At 44.4% G+C, this 23,519-nt stretch overlaps 1 protein-coding gene across 7 annotated transcripts in view; it reads left to right on the top strand.

Annotated features, from left to right (window-relative positions):
* Nucleotides 1-23,519, top strand: part of LOC123746729 (putative neural-cadherin 2) — a 256,472-nt gene that overhangs the window by 5,158 nt on the left and 227,795 nt on the right. The window lies entirely within an intron of this gene.

Genomic DNA, 23,519 nt, shown 5'->3' with positions numbered 1-23,519 from the left:
CTTCGGAGGTGACCCCTTCGGAGGTGGACGCCCTTCGGGGGTGACCCCCTTCGGGGGTGACCCCTTCGGAGGTGACGCCCTTCGGAGGTGACCCCCTTCGGAGGTGACCCCCTTCGGAGGTGACCCCCTTCGGAGGTGACGCCCTTCGGAGGTGACCCCCTTCGGAGGTGACGCCCTTCGGAGGTGACGCCCTTCGGAGGCGACGCCCTTCGGAGGTGACCCTCAGAGCTTATTTATCAAATATCTCAATGAAGTCTTCAGAGAAGTAAGAGAGAAATGTCTCACAGGTGAACCAGAGAGGAGCAGCAAGGCTCACACTCTCACTCACAGGAACAAGACTCACACACACTCACAGGAGGAAGACTCACACACTTGAATCAAAAGATAATTGTACGTAACTTACCTCTATCATAGCCCCACTCTCAAATAAAAAATTTAACATTCCAGCCACAACCTCGTATAAAAACAATTCTGAAACCTGAATGACGATAACTAGAAACGCTCACAGATAAGCGAAAAACCAAACACAAGTAAGATATCAGTCATCTCAAGGACTTCACAAGGAGTAGACTAAAGCCAAAATGCCGAGTGAGAGTAATTAGGTCGCCACGCAGACGGGTTCATTGACGACAACTTTGATGTCTAATTAAGGAAACCCCCATTGACGTTGCATCACTTGTGCTTCTTGAGTCGCCTGGATCTTCAAGCTGGAAGGTTCTGTGCTTGGAGACTGGTGAGGTACGGGTGGAGTTATTCACCTAGTTGTGTTCAGCTAGTTGTATTCACCAAGTTGTATTCACCATGTTGTATTCACCGTGTTGTATTCACCTAGTTGTATTCACCTAGCTGTACTCCCTTAGTTACACTCACCTAGTTATACTTACGTAGTTAATAATGTTGCATAACAAAAAGTCACTTTTACAATTATAACCAAAGAGCATTTATCAGCCTAGTTTGCTATTGAGGTCATTTAAGGTCAGATTCGGGAATCACTAGATAGAATTGGTTGTTTAACTGATAAAACCAAACATTGTTCCAGTTTATCTAATGTTTCTAAATGGTTTAATAGACGACTAGCTTCCTAATATTATATATCTACACGTTCACCAGTCTCCGTGGTGCAGTTGTAAGACACTCGCCTGGCGTTCCGCGAGCGCTTTGTCATGGGTTCGTATCCTGGCCGAGGAGGATTGACTGGGCGCAAATCCTTAACTGTAGCCTCTGTTTAACTCAACAGTAAAATGTGTACTTGGTTGTAACAAGGATTCTTCGCGGCGGGGATCGTATTCCAGGGACCTGCCCGAAACGCTACGCGTACTAGTGGCTCTACAAGAATGTAACAACTCTTGTATATATCTCAAAAACTAAAATAGGATTTTCTGAAGGGCATTGTCTGATCACAGCATCCTAACATGGTGTTCATCTCCCACTACATCATCTCGCCTCAGCATCCAAGTATCCCACGCTTCCAGCAATAGAATTTCACTCGTAAGAATGAAAAAAAGTCAGTTGGCCAGGAATTGCTCTCAAAAGTTCAAGAATGAATTAAAAACTTCTGAAACACACAGAAAAATGACTCATGAGTTTGACTAATTGACTGTTTAATACGGCAGTGAATATTATTTATGATATATATATAAAATATTTAAAAAATAATAATTAATTATAGACCTAAATTCCGCAAGGACGAAAAAAATGGAGAAAATACAGCCATTTTATTTTTGTAAGATCTGGCTGAATAAAACATCTTGAAGTCCAGATGAATCCCAGTTCATGTACTAATATAATGGTTATACGCTGCTCTGCTGTCTTGAATGGCAACATTCAAACAGCTGTTGTTTGTAAACATTGTGGGTGTTGGGGGCCACGTGCAGCACAGCTGTTGTTTGTAAACATTGTGGGTGTGGGGGCCACGTGCATCACAGCTGTTGTTTGTAAACATTGTGGGTGTTGGGGGCCACGTGCAGCACAGCTGTTGTTTGTAAACATTGTGGGTGTTGGGGCCACGTGCCGCACAGCTGTTGTTTGTAAACATTGTGGGTGTTGGGGCCACGTGCAGCACAGCTGTTGTTTGTAAACATTGTGGGTGTTGGGGCCACGTGCAGCACAGCTGTTGTTTGTAAACATTGTGGGTGTTGGGGCCACGTGCAGCACAGCTGTTGTTTGTAAACATTGTGGGTGTTGGGGCCACGTGCAGCACAGCTGTTGTTTGTAAACATTGTGGGTGTTGGGGCCACGTGCAGCACAGCTGTTGTTTGTAAACATTGTGGGTGTTGGGGCCACGTGCAGCACAGCTGTTGTTTGTAAACATTGTGGGTGTTGGGGCCACGTGCAGCACAGCTGTTGTTTGTAAACATTGTGGGTGTGGGGCCACGTGCAGCACAGCTGTTGTTTGTAAACATTGTGGGTGTTGGGGCCACGTGCAGCACAGCTGTTGTTTGTAAACATTGTGGGTGTGGGGCCACGTGCAGCACAGCTGTTGTTTGTAAACATTGTGGGTGTGGGGGCCACGTGCAGCACAGCTGTTGTTTGTAAACATTGTGGGTGTGGGGCCACGTGCAGCACAGCTGTTGTTTGTAAACATTGTGGGTGTGGGGGCCACGTGCAGCACTGCTGTTGTTTGTAAACATTGTGGGTGTTGGGGCCACGTGCAGCACAGTTGTTGTTTGTAAACATTGTGGGTGTGGGGGCCACGTGCAGCACAGCTGTTGTTTGTAAACATTGTGGGTGTTGGGGCCACGTGCAGCACAGCTGTTGTTTGTAAACATTGTGGGTGTGGGGCCACGTGCAGCACAGCTGTTGTTTGTAAACATTGTGGGTGTTGGGGGCCACGTGCAGCACAGCTGTTTGTAAACATTGTGGATGTTGGGGCCACGTGCAGCACAGCTGTTGTTTGTAAACATTGTGGGTGTTGGGGGCCACGTGCAGCACAGCTGTTGTTTGTAAACATTGTGGGTGTTGGGGGCCACGTGCAGCACAGCTGTTGTTTGTAAACATTGTGGGTGTTGGGGGCCACGTGCAGCACAGCTGTTGTTTGTAAACATTGTGGGTGTTGGGGGCCACGTGCAGCACAGCTGTTGTTTGTAAACATTGTGGGTGTGGGGCCACGTGCAGCACAGCTGTTGTTTGTAAACATTGTGGGTGTGGGGCCACGTGCAGCACAGCTGTTGTTTGTAAACATTGTGGGTGTTGGGGGCCACGTGCAGCACAGCTGTTGTTTGTAAACATTGTGGGTGTTGGGGTCACGTGCAGCACAGCTGTTGTTTGTAAACATTGTGGGTGTTGGGGCCACGTGCAGCACAGCTGTTGTTTGTAAACATTGTGGGTGTTGGGGGCCACGTGCTTCACAGCTGTTGTTTGTAAACATTGTGGGTGTTGGGGCCACGTGCAGCACAGCTGTTGTTTGTAAACATTGTGGGTGTTGGGGGCCACGTGCTTCACAGCTGTTGTTTGTAAACATTGTGGGTGTTGGGGCCACGTGCCGCTGTCCTCATATCCACCTTAGTAAACATATTAAAATTTAGTAACTTAATTATATCAAATATACTCGTTCTTGTGTCTATATCCTTAGATTGGTGTCGAGCATCAAGTCTATCACCTTCTGGAGGGTTGTTAAGGTCACCATAACAGCTTAATGACCCTACAGGAAATATATATATATATATATATATATATATATATATATATATATATATATATATATAATATATATATATATATATATATATATATATATATATATATATATATATATATATATATAATATATATAATATATACTTTCGTCCAGAAAACAGACTTGAGAAACCTCTTCGTGTATATTTTCCGTGCAGATGGGTAGACCTCTCGGTATACATATAAATTCTTTTTGAATAATTTTTAAGTTAGTTTATAGTTAAAGTATTAAAAAACACATACCCTTTCTTATCTCCTTTTAATGGATAACTTCGATGCATCTGAAAACATTCGCTTAAACAAGAAAACTAATATGCTCCTCCTAGACCTTGATGAAAGATGATGTAAAGATATTATGATGCTGTATTTGTCACCTCAAGATTGTACATCATTATGCTGATGATGAGAGGTTATGACTGAGGCAGAGGGTTGCAAGCACTTGCTCCAATAATGTGTCGTTCCTTTGGGATCAGGAGTCTTTAAACAGCATGATAAAGATGCAGACGAGGAGTCACAATAACGTGGCTGAAAATTGTTGACCAAACCACACACTAGAAATTGAAGAAATTGAAATAAGTTTATTGAGGTAACACACAAAGGGATGAGGTAGCTCAAGCTATTCTCACCCCGTTCAGTACAACGTGTTAATACATACATAGACACACATCACAAACAATAAAAATATTACCAAACATTCTGAGAGATAAACATCTACATTTCCTCCTTTACACAAGAAAGAAATTGAAGATGCGACGACGTTTCGGTCCGTCCTGGACCGAAAGTAGATTGTGGTCTAGGACGGACCGAAACGTCGTCGTCTCTTCACTTACTAGTGTGTGGTTTAGTCAGCATGATACAGATATTTTTAGCCTCCGCTGAAAATCTCCCGTTTTCATTCAGTTAGGCGAAATATTGAAATACAGCTGATGTAATTATTTAAAAATTCCAAAGTCTTCTGAGATTTTGAGCCACCATGTATCTTGGTTCACTAATGCTACAATTGTTAACATTCTCTTGTAGTTGTGTATTTAGTGTTGGTGTGAAGAATTCTGACGAAGAGGAGTCAAATTACTTCGAGGACAATTCGCTCACACAAAGAATCCGACTTCAAACTAGTTTTGAAGAACTTTTTGCTCTAATAATTGCGATTCTTTAAAGACTTGCTCAAGCACTCCCATTAACATTTAATTTGATGGGGGACCTCCATTACCATTTATATAACAGCAATAAGCTTGAAAGTCTGAGAAAACTTCACAATTACATCTCTTCCTAAACTGCTATTAACCACCGTCAGACGCCCTGGTTAAAATATCGCATAATGTCACAAGGCAATTCTCCAAGTTGGCCAAGTGGTTGGAATGCTAACTAACGAGGTTATTACACTAAGTTCTCAAGGATAAGCAATTTAATCCTTCAGGCTTTAATAGTTATACCAGATTTTAATAGTTATCTTTTCTTCCTGCTCAGACAAGTGGGTTTCAACGAATATATATTTTATCTCTAGATTTTTAGAAATTTATCGAAGGGTCCTTCTCTCTGTAACTATTTGTTGTACTAGAAATAGAATGGATATCATATTGTAATGAACAAATGTGGATTTGGATTTGTGGATAATGTGGATTTGTTCACATTAGGACCGGGCCGCGGGAACACTAAAGCCCCGAAATCATCTCAAGATAACCTCAAGATAGCACCTTGCAGCTCAAGTTGCAGCTATGCCATGAGATACACAAGATACATGTATTTTCATATGTATATTGACACTACAATATAGGGGACACCTACATCTGGAGGACTTGAGAACATTTCGAATTATTAACCATTTATATCAATATAATTTGAGTTATGATGAGTGGATCACAATTTATATCAAACCTGAATACAAAAGAGTATTAACAAAGGCCTTTACCTCATCAAGAGTTGTTTTTGTTCCATTCTCTTGTAAACAAGTCTTGTCTATTACAAGAGTTCAGAGTGATGTGCATCCTGTCAGCAAACAATGCACACAATACATCAAACAATCTCAGGCCTGTGCTTGTTTCTTTAAAACACAATGATAAGAAAAAAAACAGAAGTGGATAAAATGGAGGAGACAAGAAGATATAAGAATAATGTTAGAATTATGTGTGAAGAGGTAAGAATAAAGCTGGAAATAGGCCAAATGTCACGGTAACGAGGATGAAAATAGTCCTCTTCGGGGGCTCACCATAGCCCGTGCTACTTGTCCACTACGGGGCTCACCATAGCCCGTGCTACTTGTCCACTACGGGGCTCACCATAGCCCGTGCTACTTGTCCACTACGGGCTCACCATAGCCCGTGCTACTTGTCCACTACGGGGCTCACCATAGCCCGTGCTACTTGTCCACTACGGGGCTCACCATAGCCCGTGCTACTTGTCCACTACGGGGGCTCACCATAGCCCGTGCTACTTGTCCACTACGGGGCTCACCATAGCCCGTGCTACTTGTCCACTACGGGGCTCACCATAGCCCGTGCTACTTGTCCACTACGGGGCTCACCATAGCCCGTGCTACTTGTCCACTACGGGGCTCACCATAGCCCGTGCTACTTGTCCACTACGGGACTCACCATAGCCCGTGCTACTTGTCCAATACGGGGCTCACCATAGCCCGTGCTACTTGTCCACTACGGGGCTCACCATAGCCCGTGCTACTTGTCCACTACGGGGCTCACCATAGCCCGTGCTACTTGTCCACTACGGGCTCACCATAGCCCGTGCTACTTGTCCAATACGGGGCTCACCATAGCCCGTGCTACTTGTCCACTACGGGCTCACCATAGCCCGTGCTACTTGTCCAATACGGGGCTCACCATAGCCCGTGCTACTTGTCCACTACGGGCTCACCATAGCCCGTGCTACTTGTCCACTACGGGGGCTCACCATAGCCCGTGCTACTTGTCCACTACGGGGCTCACCATAGCCCGTGCTACTTGTCCACTACGGGGCTCACCATAGCCCGTGCTACTTGTCCACTACGGGCTCACCATAGCCCGTGCTACTTGTCCAATACGGGGCTCACCATAGCCCGTGCTACTTGTCCACTACGGGCTCACCATAGCCCGTGCTACTTGTCCAATACGGGGCTCACCATAGCCCGTGCTACTTGTCCACTACGGGCTCACCATAGCCCGTGCTACTTGTCCACTACGGGGGCTCACCATAGCCCGTGCTACTTGTCCAATACGGAGGCTCACCATAGCCCATGCTACTTGTCCAATACGGAGGCTCACCATAGCCTGGAGGCCTGGTCGAGGACCGGGCCGCGGGGACACTAAAGCCCCGAAATCATCTGAAGATACCCCTCAAGATAGCCCATGAGTGGTCTAACATAGTACCTCATAGTACCCTCATAGTACACGATTGAACTAACAGCTCATAGTCGCTACAAAAAATATATATATATATACTTAGTACCAAAACATAACATCTTAAAAGCAGAATATTTCCAGACTGCCCTTGTGTGGGGGAGCTTTACATATGTAGATTTACATATGTAAATTGAAACAGCATCTTCTTGTGAGGTGGATATTGAATAGACTTAAAATATCCAGCCAAGGAAATTAACTCGCAGACGCGGTGAGCGAAAGAGTTTGCAATTGCAAAGAGTTTCGTCTAAGTTTTGCTCCGGGTTGCATGTTGCATATTGGCTGAGTGAGTCTGTTGCCGGGGACAGGACGGATTTATGGCAGTTAATTTGTGTTCCAAACGTAAGATTTACTCCCTGATTTGCTGTGATGCATTTACCCTATGTCTGCACACACACGCATGAGGGCGCTGATGTTGTGACACACACACACACACACACACACACACACACACACACACACACACACACACACACACACACACACACACACACACACACACACACACTCAAAATGCTTCTTGTACGAAACGGAGCATCGTTTCGTCCGAGAGAAGACAATTGGTGGTGGTACGAAATTACAAGCGCTGTGGCTCAGGTCTTGAAGACTGATGATTGATTCATAAAGATTAAGCCACCCAAGAGGTGGCACAGGCATGAATAACCCGTAAGTGGTACAATTTTTTGTTCAGGAAATCATTTGAGTGTTCTGAGGTCCCATTTTGAGACTCATCTTGATATATCCCAACCACCTGACACAGAAAATGGACTCAACCGAGTCCTCGTCTGGGGGATTATGCATTATTGATAAGAATCTCAAATGCAAACGATTAGGAGATCACAGGAAGATGAGGTGTGCCTGGGAGAAGGCTCCCAGGAACAGTATTGCCTCTTGTGGAAGCATCTCATAGGAAAAATTAAAATATGAGAACCTGGGAGGAAATATGCCACAAAACCTCTCACCCTGGGAGATATATGCCACAAAACCTCTCACCCTGGGAGATAATATGCCACAAAACCTCTCACCCTGGGAGATATATGCCACAAAACCTCTCACCCTGGGAGATATATGCCACAAAACCTCTCACCCTGGGAGATATATGCCACAAAACCTCTCACCCTGGGAGATATATGCCACAAAACCTCTCACCCTGGGAGATATATGCCACAAAACCTCTCACCCTGGGAGATATATACCACAAAACCTCTCACCCTGGGAGATAATATGCCACAAAACCTCTCACCTGGGAGATATATGCCACAAAACCTCTCACCCTGGGAGATATATGCCACAAAACCTCTCACCCTGGGAGATATATGCCACAAAACCTCTCACCCTGGGAGATATATGCCACAAAACCTCTCACCCTGGGAGATATATGCCACAAAACCTCTCACCCTGGGAGGTATATGCCACAAAACTTCTCACCCTGGGAGACAATATGCCACAAAACCTCTCACCCTGGGAGAAAATATGCCACAAAACCTCTCACCCTGGGAGATATATGCCACAAAACCTCTCACCCTGGGAGAAAATATGCCACAAAACCTCTCACCCTGGGAGATATATGCCACAAAACCTCTCACCCTGGGAGAAAATATGCCACAAAACCTCTCACCCTGGGAGATATATGCCACAAAACCTCTCACCCTGGGAGAAAATATGCCACAAAACCTCTCACCCTGGGAGATATATGCCACAAAACCTCTCACCCTGGGAGATATATGCCACAAAACCTCTCACCCTGGGAGATATATGCCACAAAACCTCTCACCCTGGGAGATATATGCCACAAAACCTCTCACCCTGGGAGATATATGCCACAAAACCTCTCACCCTGGGAGAAAATATGCCACAAAACCTCTCACCCTGGGAGATATATGCCACAAAACCTCTCACCCTGGGAGACAATATGCCACAAAACCTCTCACCTGATGAACATATTACACACATTTATAGACTTGAGAATGGTCCAGGACGGACCGAAACGTCGTCGTCCCTTCACCTTCTAGTGTGTGGTCTGGTCAACATACTTCAGCCACGTTATTGTGACTCATCGCCTGCAGCCTTCAGAGACCTAGGGGTCTGTAGAATAACATATAAGTATATAAAACCCACATTTTAATATGCAGCACCAGCATGGAGTCCACATCTGAAAAAAAAACCAATCCTTTCTATTTACATTAAGGATAACTGACAGGGTAGACAGACTTAACATAGAAACAGACAGAGGAGAGGACAGGCGTGGAAGCTGAAGAGACATAAACAGAGAAATAATGAAATTCTCGATGAAACTGTCTTAAGAAAATGGACAAAAGTCTACAAGAAGAGATCATTGAAGCAAATTCAATAAGCAGCTTCAAAAAGAAATAGGAGAAGCAGCAATAGGACGCAGGAAATAGAGTTAAGGGAATGTTTACCAAGATCAAGGGTGAAAGATATAGTGGACAGAATAAGCAATGTATTGTCAGCCAATAGGATCAAACCCCATTATCTGTCTGCCTCTCAGTTGGTGGAGACAATACCCACCGAGGAAGGAGCAAGGACTTGATAGACAAATACTCTATCAGGATAGATCCTAATAAGATCTATCGATGTGTTGTAGCGATAGATCTTATTAGGAATAAGGGAATGGTTTCAGGTGTGTGTGTTGTTCAGTTAGGGTTGGTAGTTGGTAGTGAGTGGATGTTACGGGTGGTTGGTGTATCCTGTGGTAATTACCTGTTCATGACTCCGGGGATCAATGTCACCGCGGCCCGGTCTCTGACCAGGCCGCGGTGACGTTTACTTCTTCAGTTTCAACTCAAGGTGTACTTTCAACACAAGGGACAACTTCTCCAGCTGCCACACAAGGGACAACTTCTGCAGCTGCCACACAAGGGACAACTTTTGCAGCTGCCACACAAGGGGACAACTTCTCCAGCTGCCACACAAGGGACAACTTCTGCAGCTGCCACACAAGGGACAACTTCTGCAGCTGCCACACAAAGGGACAACTTCTGCAGCTGCCACACAAGGGGACAACTTCTGCAGCTGCCACACAAGGGGACAACTTCTGCAGCTGCCACACAAGGGACAACTTCTCCAGCTGCCACACAAGGGGACAACTTCTGCAGCTGCCACACAAGGGACAACTTCTCCAGCTGCCACACAAGGGGACAACTTCTGCAGCTGCCACACAAGGGACAACTTCTGCAGCTGCCACACAAGGGACAACTTCTGCAGCTGCCACACAAGGGACAACTTCTGCAGCTGCCACACAAGGGGACAACTTCTCCAGCTGCCACACAAGGGGACAACTTCTCCAGCTGCCACACAAGGGGACAACTTCTGCAGCTGCCACACAAGGGGACAACTTCTCCAGCTGCCACACAAGGGACAACTTCTGCAGCTGCCACACAAGGGGACAACTTCTCCAGCTGCCACACAAGGGGACAACTTCTCCAGCTGCCACACAAGGGGACAACTTCTCCAGGTTCAACACAAGGGGACAACTTCTCCAGCTGCCACACAAGGGGACAACTTCTCCAGCTGCCACACAAGGGACAACTTCTCCAGCTGCCACACAAGGGGACAACTTCTCCAGCTGCCACACAAGGGGACAACTTCTCCAGCTGCCACACAAGGGACAACTTCTCCAGGTTCAACACAAGGACACATGTAGCAACTGCCGCCGCCTCCTATATGGAAAACAAACAACACAAAAGTACACTTTTGTGTTCATCCTGTATATATATTATAATCTTTTTTAAGTCCTGGAATAAGCTCTTAGATTTTTTTTGTCTCGTTATAATATAGATTTTTCTTTACGTTATCATGAAGCTGAGACAAGATTATAACACGTGGCTCAGGGGATTATATTCAGCTTATTACGATGTTTTTTGTGGGTTTTTCTTCCCTATTACCAGCCACTTGGGCCGGACGGTAGAGCGACGGATTCGCTTCCTGCAGATCGGCGTTCAATCCCCGACCGTCCAAGTGGTTGGGAGATTGAACGATTCCTTCCTCCCGTCCCATCCCAAATCCTTATCCTGACCCCTTCCCAGTGCTGTATAGTCGTAAGGGCTTGGTACTTTCCCCCTGATAATTCTTTCCACCTGGTACCAGCCTGATGTCTTTGTATTCATTCGTAATGTTAAATCTGAATTGTTGTTCATTTTCATTTTCTTGATGTGTCTAGTGAGATGTAGACTTGGTCAGTTTAGACGTTGTCATAGCTGTGATTCATACGTCAGGCTGCGAGCAGCCTCGTCCAACAGCCTGGTTGACCAGTCCAGCAACCAGGAGGCCTGGGGCCAGATTCACGAAAGCACTTACGCAAATACTTACGAACGTTTACATCTTTCCTCAATCTTTGACGGCTTTGGTTACATTTATTAAACAGTTTACAAGCATGAAAACTTACCAATCAACTGTTGTTATTGTTATAAACAGCCTCCTGGTGCTTCGGAGCTCATTACCTGTTTAATAATTGTAAACAAAGCCGCCAAAGATTGAGAAAAGATGTACAGGTTCGTAAGTGCTTGCGTAAGTACTTTCGTGAATCTGGCCCCTGGTCGACGACCAAGCCGCGGGGACGCTAAGCCCCGGAACCACCTCAAGGTAACCTCAAGGTAGTGTTGTAAGGTGTTATTCCCACACTGCTTCTCCGCTACTCTCCTAATTTAATGATTCAGGTCCTTCGTTATTTTGTGTACATTGTGATTTCCTTCTGTTCTGAGTTTAATATATATTTTTTTATATATTTGCCTTTAGGCTAATGTTCTAGTTAATGTTCTACGCCTTCACCTCTGAGTTCTACACAATGTTCTACACCTTCACCTCTGAGTTCTACACAATGTTCTACACCTTCACCTCTGAGTTCTACACAATGTTCTACACCTTCACCTCTGAGTTCTACACAATGTTCTACACCTTCACCTCTGAGTTCTACACAATGTTCTACACCTTCACCTCTGAGTTCTACACAATGTTCTACACCTTCACCTCTGAGTTCTACACAATGTTCTACACCTTCACCTCTGAGTTCTACACAATGTTCTACACCTTCACCTCTGAGTTCTACACAATGTTCTACACCTTCACCTCTGAGTTCTACACAATGTTCTACACCTCTGAGGAATCCAATGATTACTCTGAGGAATCCAATGATTCCTCTGAGGAATCCAATGATTCCTCTGAGGAATCCAATGATTCCTCTGAGGAATCCAATGATTACTCTGAGGAATCCAATGATTCCTCTGAGGAATCCAATGATTCCTCTGAGGAATCCAATGATTCCTCTGAGGAATCCAATGATTCCTCTGAGGAATCCAATGATTCCTCTGAGGAATCCAATGATTACTCTGAGGAATCCAATGATTACTCTGAGGAATCCAATGATTCCTCTGAGGTGTATGACTGTCTTACGGTCCTCTGAATGTATTGTATTGTTCTGTATATTAGTTCTCTTCCCGCAAGATATCCTGTCAAGCCGTTCTCTGACGGACGTCAAATGTATTGAAGTTTGCAACACTTTTGATGCAAAGTTCTCAACCTAATAATGTGGTTAGACTCTACGGGGCATTAGTATGCTAATGTTATCCTGAGTTGCCATGATATGCTGACGTCAGACATCAGAATATACCCTTGGCTGAGGGAGTATAGCACCGAGAGTAACGATGTCAAGTTGCCATAAATTAAACGCCTCCAGACGTATGTTGACCAGACCACACACTAGAAGATGAAGGGACGACGACGTTTCGGTCCGTCCTGGGGCCAGATTCACGAAAGGACTTACGCAAGCGCATACGAACCTGTACGTCTTTTCTCAATCTTTGGCGGCTTTATTTACAATTATTAAACAGGTAACGAGCTCCGAAGCACCAGGAGGCTGTTTATAACAATAACAACAGTTGATTGGCAAGTTTTCATGCTTGTAAACTGTTTAATAAATGTAACCAAAGCCGTTAAAGATTGAGGAAAGATGTACACGTTCGTAAGTGCTCGCGTAAGTGCTTTTGTGAATCTGGCCTCTGGTCCGTTCTCAAGCTTCCAGGCGAACGTTAAACAAAGCCAAGTGTCTTTGGCGAGGCAGAGGGCGAACGGAAGCGTGTGGGCAAGGGAGAGTTTTACCTCGTCTCCAACTTTCATTTGTTAAGGAAGCAAAGAAACGGAGCAACAGAGAAAGTCAATTACAGAAGGGGTAAGAGAGAGGGGGGGCGGGGGGGGGGGGTTAAGGGGATTTTTTCCTGCTGATCTTTCAAGCAGGAAGTCAGCAGCAGCAGAGTCCTGCAGCTCTCAGACGCAAGTTCGAATCCTCGTCACGGCCCTTGTGGATTTGTTCCAATAGAAACAGTGAAGAGGGGGGGGGGGACTAGAATTCTACTACTACCTAGAAGGGACTACCTTCTTATATATAAATAATAGTATATTTTGGTAGCAGTCTTTCCTGTAGACATGTTATTAAATATGACCGAAAAAGTAAGATTAATAATTCTAACACGAATTTTCTTAATGCATTGAGAAAATTCGTGTTAGAATTATTAATCTTACTTTTTCGGTCATATTTAATAACATATATAAATAAATAAATAAAAATATATAAATTAATAAAAACTCGCAGGCACTATGAAAACATTCTATAGGCCTAAAGGAACAAATTTGTTTATATAAGTGATGATATCGATATATTAATGTTATTCTTTTTCTATAATGTTTTGTGGTGTATGTGAAGCATTTACCAATAGGCTGCATAATAAAATGTAATTTTATTAAACCCATATTGGTATATACACTAACAAGTGGAACATGCCTACATCTATACATATTTCTTGAAGGAATATAGCCTCTAAACAAATACAAATTTACACTAACATAGTTAAGATCAATAATATATATTGCAAAACAGTTTTCTTTGGTTTACCATGCAAACAACGTTGATCGTTTTTTGTAATTCATTGAGGTACGTTTTCTGTAGAGACTTTAAGCATAGACTTAGGTATTTCCCAGCGAGCGTCTATCAACTGGAGTTTGTTTAGTGCCGCCAATAAAGGCATGGGGCCAGATTCACGAAGCAGTTACGCAAGCACTTACGCACCTGTCCATCTTTTCTCAATCTTTGGCGGCTTTGTTTACAATTATTAAACAGTTAATGAGCTCCGAAGCACCAGGAGGCTGTTTATAACAAGAACAACAGTTGATTGGCAAGTTTTCATGCTTGTAAACTGTTTAATAAATGTAACCAAAGCCGTCAAAGATTGAGGAAAGATGTACAGGTTCGTAAGTACTTGCGTAACTGCTTCGTGAATCTGGCCCCTGGACTTTATTTGGTCGCCATATTGAGATTATAACTTACAACTATCTGAGTGAATAAAATAATACTTTCATGCATTATTGATCTCTTAAAGAATCCTTATGAACAGTTAACAATCAAAGAAACGATTTTTTTGCGATAATTTAAATCACTAGTTTAATAAGGTAATTTTTCACTTAGACAAGTGACATTCTTTTATAGAAAAAACATTCTTAAATCTGACGCATTAGAGAGCAAAACACGTATAAACAAATATGCATATACACTAATTCCTTTATTTATTTTGTTAATCTATGTTTTATATACTAAGTTATAATGTGATTTGATATTCATCAATGACATTTAATATCATATTTATATCCCTTTTGCTACTTCTCTTTATTAATTTTTTTTATTCTCTAAATAAAGGGGTATTCCATGAAATAATTGTAAACATCGTATATAATAATCTCTCTTCAAAATATATTAATTCAACTGGACAAAAAAGTATCTCCAAATTAAATTTGTTACGTGAAGTATCGTTTAGTAGAGTCTACGCTCAAAATAATAAGAAAACATTGAAGTATCATAGAAAATGGTCACAAATTTTCCAGCGATGACTTAAGAAATTGTTCAAAAGTCAACAAAAAACGGAATTGAATGGGAAACGACGTTATTATATTGATCTAAGAAAGTCGTATAGGAAAACCTTGGTTCTATATTTTGTTTACATTAGCATAAATATAATTTTTCATAATGTTTTCATATAAAAAAATATAAAATCAATGCAATATTCGGTAATAAAACGGAATACTAATAATTCTAATCTAAGGTATTCTTGCTGGGTCAGTGAGCTATGGCAGGAGCCTGACGGCTGAGTGAACAGCGCTCAGGATTCGTAGTCCTGAGGTTCCGGGTTCGATCCCCGGTGCAGGTGGAAACAAATGGGCAATTTGTTTCACCCTGATGCCCCTGTTTACCTAGCAGTAAATAGGTACCTTGGAGTTAGACAGCTGTTATTTTCCTAGTGTGTTCACCTAGTTGTATTCATCTAGTTGTGCTTGCGGGGGTTGAGCTCTGTTCTTTCGGCCCGCCTCTCAACTGTCAATCAACTGTTACTACTTTCTCTCTCTCTCTTTCTCTCTTTCTCTCTTTCTCTCTCTCTCTCTCTCTCTCTCTCTCTCTCTCTCTCTCTCTCTCTCTCTCTCTCTCTCTCTCTCTCTCTCTCTCTCTCTCTTTCTCTCTTTCTCTCTTTCTCTCTTTCTCTCTTTCTCTCTTTCTCTCTCTCTCTCTCTCTCTCTCTCTCTCTCTCTCTCTCTCTCATCAACTGTTACTACTTTCTCTCTCTCTCTTTCTCTTTCTCTCTTTCTCTCTTTCTCTCTCTCTCTCTCTCTCTCTCTCTCTCTCTCTCTCTCTCTCTCTCTCTCTCTCTCTCTCTCTCTCTCTCTCTCTCTCTCTCTCTCTCTCTCTCTCTCTCTCCCTCCCTCCCTCCCTCCCTCCCTCCCTCCCTCCCCCTCACTCACTCACTCACTCACTCACTCACTCACAAGAAGCAGCCCGTAGCAGCTGTCTAACTCCCAGATACCTATTTACTGCTAGGTAACAGGGGCATTAGGGTGAAAGAAACTTTGCTAATTTGTTTCCGCCATCGCCGGGGATCGAACCCGGAACCTCAGGACTACGAATCCGAAGCGCTGACCACTCAGCCACAGTGTGTGTGTGTGTGTGTGTGTGTGTGTATTAGTAATCTCTACCAATCCCAGTCATCATAAAAACAGCCATCTTGAGGTTATCTTGAGATGATTTCGGGGCTCAGCGTCCCCGCGGCCCGGTTCTTGACCAGCCATCGAGGTAAAACTCATCCCTACTTGCTGGGAGATGATAAAATGACCCTGCGTTTATCTATTCATTTTTCTAATTAACATTTTGTTGATTAATTAAGAGTGATTAGTTGAGTACGTAACACAACGGAGATAATTGTGTTACGTCAACAGCCTGATGAGTCTGCTGCCTCTGACGGAACCTGTCTATCCTGTCCCCGGTAGCAAAATGGGACAGGTAATTAGTATGTTCATATTTTTATTTTATGCTAATTCAAGTCCATAAAACACACACACACACACACACACACACACACACACACACACACACACACACACACACACACACACACACACACACACACCCACACCCACACACCCCAAAGAGCCAAAGCTCAACCCCCGCAAGCCCAAGCCTAATATGTGAGTACACACACACATACACAGTTTCAAGTGTAGATATGATAGAGCCTAATAGGCTCAGGAACCTGTGCACCTGTTGAGAGGCGGGACCAAAGAGCCAGAGCTCAACCCTCGCCAGCACAACTAGGTAAGTACACACGCCTGGTGACCAAGATTAAGGAAGAAAGAGAAGGATGGCATACTGCATTTTCTTAGACTGTCAGAAAACCTTAGACACAGTACCACATAGGAGACTGGTGTATTGGAGAAACTGGTAGGAGTAACTGGTGCTCCAGTGGATAAGGGAGTACCTAAGCAAAAGGAAGAAGAGAGTTACTGTGCAGGGGTGAAACCTCAGATTGACATGTCACCAGTGAAGTCCCACAGGACTTCGACAGAGAAAGATCGATTCACGGTTGAGAGGCGGGACCAAAGAGCCAGAGCTCAACCCCCGCAAACACAACTAGGTGAGTACAACTAGGTGAGTACAGGGTTCTGTACGGGAAGCAAGGAAACTATCAGGGGGAAAGCACCAAGCCATTACGACTATATAGCACTGGGAAGGGGTCAGGATAAGGATTTGGGATGGGACGGGGGGAAGGAATGGTGCCCAACCACTTGAACAGTCGGGGATTGAACGCCGACACGTACGGGAAACTGACACACAAAGTACGAGACAGCATCACATATTGAGAGGCAAATAAGTGTAAGATCACTTACATAGTTAAGAACTAACTCAGATGAGTTAAGAGACTCCAGTGAGGGGCGAAAAGTTAGATTTGCCTAACAGAGTACCTCAAGGATCAGTTCTGGGACCCAAACAATTTTTCATTTTTGTTAATAGACTAACAAGTGTATAAGCTCCATATGTCGATGTTTGGAAACGATGCAAAATTAACGAGAAGAGTAAAATCAGATGAAGTTTTGGCTTGGCAAAATTACTTAGTCGCTCAAGAGTTGGTCCGAGAAATGGCTTGTGGAGAGTAACACGAACCAGTGTAAGATGATGGAAATGGGATCCAGTAGCAGGAGACCAGAAGGACGGTTCCAAGTGAAGACAAACTTCCACCTGTAATGACTTGAGAAAATGACCTGAGAGTGGATATAACACCAAACCTAACTCTGAAGTCCCAAATGGATAAGATCAGAACATTCTACACTGGCAAAAAACAGAACATCAATCAGGAATCCAGACGAGGAGTCACAATAACGTGGCTGAAGTATGTTGACCAGACCACACACTAGAATGTGAAGGGACGACGACGTTTCGGTCCGTCCTGGACCATTCTCAAGTCGATTGTGAATGAGAATTCTCACAATCGACTTGAGAATGGTCCAGGACGGACCGAAACGTCGTCGTCTCTTCACTTTCTAGTGTGTGGTCTGGTCAACATCATTCAGGAATAACACAAAAGTTACAAAGGCGTTACAGGAGTTACGTTAAAGGAGTTACATTCAGGAGTTACAAAGGCAACTGCAGGAGGCCCATTGGCCCATACGAGGCAGCTCACATTTCTAACCACCCAAGTTAGACTCTAAATTTTGAAGCATTTAGACAATTTGACACATCCAAATGAGGCCAGTTCTAGAGGATGATGCCCCATCCTGGAGCCCTCATCTCAAAAAGCATGTATTGAAAATCTTAAAGGGAAAAATAGTTTGCAAGGAGGATCATCCTTGACTTGTGAAGTCTGGAGTATGAAGAACAAGTAAGAGAGTTCGACCTAACGTCATTAAGAGAGACAGAGACATGATAGAAACATATAAAATACTAAAATTTCCTCTCGGTTTCATTCTAAGGACTTTATACATATTTTCTTATCAAGAAGTTTCATTCTAAGGACTTTATACAGACTTTCTTATCAAAAAGAAAAGGTAGAAATATTCACACTGAATACGACTAGAACCAGACGATAAGGATAGACGATTTACGACGAGATAAGCCATATAGGAATGTTCTAGTTACATTTATTGCACACATAAGTTGCCTCAGTTATTGTGTTGGAGAACAACAGGAGGACAATATCTGCCACCTGGCGCCAGTACCCCACAACCAGGCCGGCGGCGGCGGCGTCTAGTATGGCAACTTAATGGCATTTTATGTTATGGCAACAGGTCTGTAAGACCCGTATTGCCCATGGCACACACACACACACACACACACACACACACACACACACACACACACACACACACACACACACACACACACTCACTCACTCACTCACTCACTCACTCACTCACTCACTCACTCACTCTCTCTCTCTCACACACACACACACACACACACACACACACACACACACACACACACACACACACACACACACACACACACACACGGGCCTCGTGGCTGAGTGGACAGCGTTCGGGGGTCGTAATCCTAATCAAATTTAAGGACCAGGGTTCGATTCCCCACCGAATTAGAAACAAATGGCCATAGTTTTTCACCTGATGCACCTATTCACCTAGCAGTAAATAGGTACCTGGGTGTTAAAAGTTTACCACCACAGTTTCCACGTCTCAGAAACCATTTTTACACTCAAACAAGCACCCCGTTCCAGAAACGACAACAGTACATTCCAGAGACGAGCTGTAGGCGGCGGGAACGCGCTCGTACGCACACCAGGAACGACCACGAGACACCAAACACGACCTTCGTGAACGACCCGGCAGGGTGTACCAGCTGCACGACTTTGTATTACGACAAATATAATCCCAGATGATAGCCTTTAAGCCCGCGACCCGCAGAGAAATATGAGAAACTGGAATTTACACTTTATGATCGTCTTGTTGTAAAGAGGGTTGTGAGTGTGTGTGTGTGTACGTACTCGCCTAGTTGTGTTTGCGGGGGTTGAGCTCTGGCTCTTTGGTCCCGCCTCTCAACCGTCAATCAACAGGTGTACAGGTTCCTGAGCCTATTGGGCTCTTATCATATCTACACTTGAAACTGTGTATGGAGTCAGCCTCCACCACATCACTTCACTGTATGTGTGTGTGTTTACTATTTGTGTCTACAGAATTGAGATATTAGCTCTTGGTCCCCGCCTTTCTAACTAATTTACTTTCTTCTATTACATCTACTACATGTATTTCTCTTTAACACACACACACACACACACACACACACACACACACACACACACACACACACACACACACACACACACACACACACGAAAAAACCACATATGAAGAATTAGAGAATTGAACTCGCTTTTGAAATCCATGGCCGCCACTAATGACCATACCAGAATATTCGCTCGGCTTTAATTCAGGTGAATAATGAAAAGTATTATCCAAGACACATCATTAAGCAAACTAAATATATAACTAAAATCGTACCTTCTCATCTGTCCTTGAAGTCGTCATTACTGGGAGGCAGATGCAGCCTCCAGTCTTGTGGGTGTCGCGGCTTTGGTCATGTCTCCAGTATGTGACTCCGCAAACTCTTGCCAGGCCTTTGAAACCAAAGAAAACAGTGAGCTTCCTTTGGTCAGATCTCACGATCTGTCGGAAGATGATGGCTCTTGATGTGGCTTTGGCAGAGCAATAGTTAAGAACCTGAGTGTAGACACTCCCTCAAGGCGCTCTCATGTGAAGAGAGAGTTCTTGCAGAACAAATGAGAAGCAACAGCTGCAGTTCTGCAGAACTTGGTGTTAATGCTCTATCACAATAACGTGTTACATCTTTGCAATAATCATTGGATCAGGATGGAGATGGAGCCAGAGTCATTGTGGACCCCAGAAACGTGTTTTAAACTTATTGGGCGAGGATATAGTATAGGTAATTTAACCTGGAATCCGACTGAATCCACTAGGAGTGTTGAGGCACTGAGGCAGTCCAATTTTTGACAAATTACAAACATTCACACACAGAGATCACACTAACGTGATGCATCAAATGAACAAATCCACAAGGGCCGTGACGAGGATTCGAACCTGCGTCATGTGATGATGTCAGGGCGAAGAGGGAGAACGGCCTATTGACATAGCTCGGGTGCAGGGGGGGGGGGAAGTTGTGTAAAATCCTGGTTTGTGCCTCTGAGAGGCTACGGGATCCAGTAAGTTCAGTAGAACTTCGGTTTCAACCCTTTTACCCTGTCGTAGCTCAGTCAATTAAGGCAGTGTCTGGGATGCTCCCGGACGCAGGTTCGAATCCTCGTTACGGCCCTTGTGGATTTGTTACAAACATTCACTCTGGCGCAGGTAACACAACCCAGCAAACGACTTTATCGTGTTGTGATTTCCTGGTGTAGTTGAAGGGAGCGTTAGAACTCCATTACCTACCTTGAGATTACCTTGAGGTGTTTCCGGGGCTTAGCGTCCCCGCGGCCCGGTCGTCGACCAGGCCTCCTCGTTGCTGGACTTAAATACACCAGAGTGTTTGCAAGTAATTTGCAAAAACATGAATTGGCTGGCGATGAGTCACAATAACGTGGCTAAAATATGTTGCCCAGACCACACACTAGAAGGTGAAGGGACGACGACGTTTCGTTCCGTCCTGGACCATTCCCAAGTAGATTGTGTGTCTCAAATTCTCAATATCTCAGATTTTCTCAGTTTCTCATTCCCAAATGTAACATCTGATCCCTGAGCTAATATCCCGTGCCTCCGATGGCGCCTCGTGCTTGGAAGTGCCTCGTCTTTCAAGGCGAGTATCTTCACCACTTCACGTAAGACTTGAGTGTGTGGAGAGTGCGTGACCCAGCCTCCATCCTGGGACACGAACACTCTTGTCCTCATTTTGCGTTCTCGTTACTCGACCTCGAGTGGTTGGTACTCGAGGCCCGGGGTGAATGTTGCCGTGTCTGAAGAACTCTTAACATTTATGAACATAAACAAATTCAGACTAGGACACGCATTCACAAATGCTGTGTGTGTGTGTGTGTGTGTGTGTGTGTGTGTGTGTGTGTGTGTACTCACCTATATGTACTCACCTATATGTGCTTGCAGGATCGAGCATTGACTCTTGGATCCCGCCTTTCGAGCATCGGTTGTTTACAGCAATGACTCCTGTCCCATTTCCCTATCATACCTGGTTTTAAAATTATGAATAGTATTTGCTTCCACAACCTGTTCCTGAAGTGCATTCCATTTCCCCACTACTCTCACGCTAAAAGAAAACTTCCTTACATCTCTGTGACTCATCTGAGTTTCAAGCTTCCATCCATGTCCTCTCGTTCTGTTACTATTCCGTGTGAACATTTCGTCTATGTCCACTCTGTCAATTCCTGTGTGTGTGTGTGATGTGGTGGAGGCAGACTCCATACACAGTTTCAAATGTACATACGATTGAGCCCAATAGACTCAGGAGCCTGTACACCAGTTGAGAGAGTCGGGGCCAAAGAGCCGAAGCCCAACGGCCGCAAGCTCACCATGCTGAGTACAACAAGGTGAGTACACACACACACACACACACACACACACACACACACACACACGCGCGCGCGCGCGCACACACACACACACACACACACACACACACACACACACACACACACACACACACACACACACACAGACAGACACACAGACACACAGACACACAGACACACAGACACACACACACACACACACACACACACACACACACACACACACACACACACACACACACACTAACAGTTGATTGACAGTTGAGAGGCGGGCTGAAAGAGCAGAGCTCAACCCCCGCAAAACAACTAGGTTCACACACACACACACACACACACACACACACACACACACACACACACACACACACACACACACACACACACACACACACACACACACACACACCGAGCTAGACAAGAGGATGAGAGAGAGTAGTCTCCCAAGGGTGACTCTCGCCTCTGAAAGCCCTCTCTCTGGTAACCAGGATTTTGCATAAACAATTCCTCTCAACCTATTCTTCCCTCTCGTGTTATTGTGATTTAACACGAGAGAGGAAGCAGAGGCTACACTCTACAGTGGCTCTTGTTTACTAACAGAGGCTACACTCTACAGTGGCTCTTGTTTACTAACAGAGGCTACACTCTACAGTGACTCTTGTTTACCAGCAGAGGCTACACTCTACAGTGACTCTTGTTTACTAGCAGAGGCTACACTCTACAGTGGCTCTTGTTTACTAGCAGAGGCTACACTCTACAGTGACTCTTGTTTACTAGCAGAGGCTACACTCTACAGTGGCTCTTGTTTACTAGCAGAGGCTACACTCTACAGTGACTCTTGTTTACTAGCAGAGGCTACACTCTACAGTGACTCTTGTTTACCAGCAGAGGCTACACTCTACAGTGACTCTTGTTTACTAGCAGAGGCTACACTCTACAGTGGCTCTTGTTTACTAGCAGAGGCTACACTCTACAGTGGCTCTTGTTTACTAGCAGAGGCTACACTCTACAGTGACTCTTGTTTACTAGCAGAGGCTACACTCTACCGTGGCTCTTGTTTACTAACAGAGGCTACACTCTACAGTGGCTCTTGTTTACTAACAGAGGCTACACTCTACAGTGGCTCTTGTTTACTAACAGAGGCTACACTCTACAGTGACTCTTGTTTACCAGCAGAGGCTACACTCTACAGTGGCTCTTGTTTACTAACAGAGGCTACACTCTACAGTGGCTCTTGTTTACTAGCAGAGGCTACACTCTACAGTGGCTCTTGTTTACTAGCAGAGGCTACACTCTACAGTGGCTCTTGTTTACTAACAGAGGCTACACTCTACAGTGGCTCTTGTTTACTAGCAGAGGCTACACTCTACAGTGGCTCTTGTTTACTAGCAGAGGCTACACTCTACAGTGGCTCTTGTTTACTAGCAGAGGCTACACTCTACAGTGGCTCTTGTTTACTAGCAGAGGCTACACTCTACAGTGGCTCTTGTTTACTAACAGAGGCTACACTCTACAGTGGCTCTTGTTTACTAGCAGAGGCTACACTCTACAGTGGCTCTTGTTTACTAACAGAGGCTACACTCTA

The sequence above is a fragment of the Procambarus clarkii genome, chromosome 85 (assembly GCF_040958095.1).
Source record: "Procambarus clarkii isolate CNS0578487 chromosome 85, FALCON_Pclarkii_2.0, whole genome shotgun sequence".
Taxonomy (NCBI): domain Eukaryota; kingdom Metazoa; phylum Arthropoda; class Malacostraca; order Decapoda; family Cambaridae; genus Procambarus; species Procambarus clarkii.
This window is presented reverse-complemented; position numbering and strand designations above follow the sequence as displayed.